General features: G+C 62.2%; 1 long non-coding RNA gene across 1 annotated transcript; it reads right to left on the bottom strand.

Moving 5' to 3' along the window:
- Nucleotides 1-482: 482 nt before the first annotated feature.
- On the bottom strand, nucleotides 483-2,245 carry LOC141541664 (uncharacterized). The gene is made up of 3 exons (XR_012481871.1): nucleotides 2,163-2,245; nucleotides 1,915-1,987; nucleotides 483-691 (listed from the first exon to the last, which is right to left on the bottom strand). It is a non-coding gene; the product is annotated as an uncharacterized LOC141541664 (long non-coding RNA).
- Nucleotides 2,246-2,902: the final 657 nt, after the last annotated feature.

Below are 2,902 nucleotides of genomic sequence, written 5' to 3'. Positions count from 1 at the left end.
CCCCAGCCCCGATGGTGAGTATAGCCCACAGGGTGGGGGGTGAGCGCCTGGAGGAGGCCCTGCATGGGGCCGGATGGGGGAGATCCACTCACTCAACCCCAAGGCCTGCCCGGTTTTTCGTTGGTTCTTCTTGCCCCAGGGCAGCCCCTTTCTTCTCTGGGCGCCTCAATTTGCCCGATCTCCTGCTTTCTTTCCTTCTTTTTTTCTTTCCTTTCTCCCTCCATTCCCTCTTTCCTTTTTCTTTCCTCTCTTCCCTCCTCTTTCTCCTTTCTGCCTCCCTCTTCCTCTCTCCCCCTTTTTCTCTCTCCAGGCCCCGCTCTGCCTTCCCCTGCTTTCCTCTGCTCTCCTTTTCTCTCCAGCCCGGGAAACCCGGGTCTAACGCTGTTGTCAGATTTCCAGGCCGCCCAGTGCAGTCCCCGGAATTACCCCCCAGGGCCTCCCCACCTGACAACGGGAAATTGAATTAAGTTGAAAACAGAAAGTTCGGAAAGTATTCTGATTCAGGGGTTGTTTGGGGCGGGGGACGGGCGCGAAATCGTCCTCCATTTCTTGTCCTGACCTTCCCAGGTGAGCAAGGCTCCCCCTCTCAGCCCTGCCCCCCACCTCGCTAGGCCAGTCTCTGCCCAGATCGGAGAGGCGGCCGGGTCCGAGCCCGGGAAGGGGGAGTCCAGGATTCCTTAGGGCCACCTCCCTAAGAAAAGGAAAATTTGGGGTCCGGTTAGAAGACGAGCCCGTCCCCACTCCTTGCAGCTCCTCCTGCCCTGACCCCCTATCCCGGGCGACCCCGATGAAACAGATATTACCCAGACCCACAAATCCCGGGAGCAGAACATCCCAGAGCGCACTCCTACCCAAACGCACCCATGCACACCCGCGGCCCTCCTCCAGTGGGTTCTGGACAGTACCCCCTCCCGCAGCCTCAGCTCAGTCAGCCCAAGCCAGGGGGCCTCCCTGCGCCTCACCCCCAGGCCCGGAGGCCACACGGGGCCCTCAGCTCTTATCGGCCCGGCGGGCCCCGGGTCCCTCGGGAGCTCCCCGAGCTTTCTTTTCACTGAAGTCCGCTGCGCACCCCGAGAGTGAGGCTCCGAAGGCCGCGCTGAGCGCTGCCCTTCCTGCGGCGCCGAGGCCCGCGGAGCCTTCCCGGCTCTCCCCCGAACGAGTTTGAGCGGGAGCGGGTGAGAGCGCGCCCAGGCGAAGGTGCCAGCCTAGTGCCAGTCTCTGGCTCTACGGTAGCGTGTGGAGCGTCAGGCGGAGGTCCTCCGGACCATCCCAGGGCAAGGCCCCGGCAAGGGGCTCCGGGGTGGGGACGCGCGCGCGCGCTTGTGTTCGTGCGTGCATGTGGAGAGGGGGTCTTTGCCCCCGGGCCCCCCTTCCTGGCCCCCTTAGGCAGGGAGCCCTGAGCCGCCTTCGCTATTCCCGGATTCGGGCCCAAGCTTGGGGAGCACGGAGGCATCCGGACGAAGCCGGGGCCAGACCCCCGCAGAGAACGTGGCCCTACTGGTCCGCTCCACGCCGCTCAGCCTCGGCCCCTCCCTCCCCTCTGGGACAGTGCCCCCTTCCCCTCGGCCCTCTCCGCCCGGCCCCCGGCTCGGCTTCCCCACCTCCAAGCCTCCCCCTCCCCCGCCCGTTTGCCCCGCCCCGGTTCTGCCCGCTTTCTGGCCCAGCTCCCGCCCCACCCTCTGTCCCGTTTCTGGTCCGGTTCCCGGCTCTGACCTGAGCCTCGCCCCTGGCTCTACCCCAACTCGGGTCCAGTTCCCGGACCTCCCCCTCCCCGGCCGTACCTCTCTGCTCCCCCCTCCTCCTTCCCTCTGCCCCCCGCCCCGGCCCAGCCTAGGCCTGGCCTCCCGCTCCCTGTCCTGAGTGGGGAGGGGGGAAGGTGGGGGGGGGCGCTGACTTTTCCCAGTGTTTACTCACGGAATCAAAGTAAGCAAACGCCATCTGTTTCCCTGCTGCGGCGCCGCGGCTTTTAATTACCCGCTCAGCGGCCCTAATAGAGATGATATTAAACTAAATCTTTCTGACATTAAAAGTAATTATCCCCAAACCAATATAACTGGGATAGAAATTACCCTCCGTCCCTCCTCGCTCCCCGCCCCCCCAAGCCCGCACCCCTTCAACCCCTCCATACACACCCCTCGTACCCCTCCCCGGCCCCCACCCACCCAAGCTCCTCCCAGCAGCCCCCCTTCTCCTCGGAGCGGGGTCTCCAGGACCCCTTCAACCCCCTCTGCTTCCCTCCCTCCGCTGGCCTCTGCCCCCTCCTTCCGACTCAAAGGCCCAGCACCTCGAGCCTTACCACCTGTTACCCTCGGGAGGGGGGCCCACCCGTCTCTCCTCGCCCCCCTTCCCTCGTGAACCTAACGGCCTTCCTTCCCAAGTACAAGGAGGGGTTCGCTTGCACCCCAAAACGTGACACCCCGTGAACCCAGGCCCCACGCTCACCCACCCAGTGGCCCAACCTGAATCCTAGAAAGGGACCCCTGCTATAACAGAGCCAACACCGGGCCCCCAGTGATGCGGAAATAGGACGCCTGAGGCAGCTGGGGAAGGAAGGGAATAAACATTTAAATAGTTCCTACTACCCACTAGGCAGTGTACTATCATCTCATTTGATCCTCACGAGAAAAAAAAAATGGTGCCCCCCCAAAAAACAAACCCCAAACCACCAACCATACAACCAAAAACCCAAATGCTATATCATTCCCATTTTACAGATGAGGAAACTGAGGAAAACTGGTCAAAGGACTTGGCCAGGGTTACATAGTTAGCATGTGGTCAAATTTTAATTTAGGTCTCCAGGCCCATTCTGCCATCTAGCTGCCTCCACTGCTGGTACACAGAATCTAGAAAATCCAAGGGATCTCTAGTCCAATCGGAACTGGGCCAGAATCCCTGCCCCTCA

This window comes from Sminthopsis crassicaudata, chromosome 4, assembly GCF_048593235.1.
Source record: "Sminthopsis crassicaudata isolate SCR6 chromosome 4, ASM4859323v1, whole genome shotgun sequence".
Classification (NCBI taxonomy): Eukaryota; Metazoa; Chordata; class Mammalia; order Dasyuromorphia; family Dasyuridae; genus Sminthopsis; species Sminthopsis crassicaudata.
The sequence above is the reverse complement of the archived record's forward strand: the minus strand, read 5'-3'. Positions and strand labels throughout refer to the sequence as shown.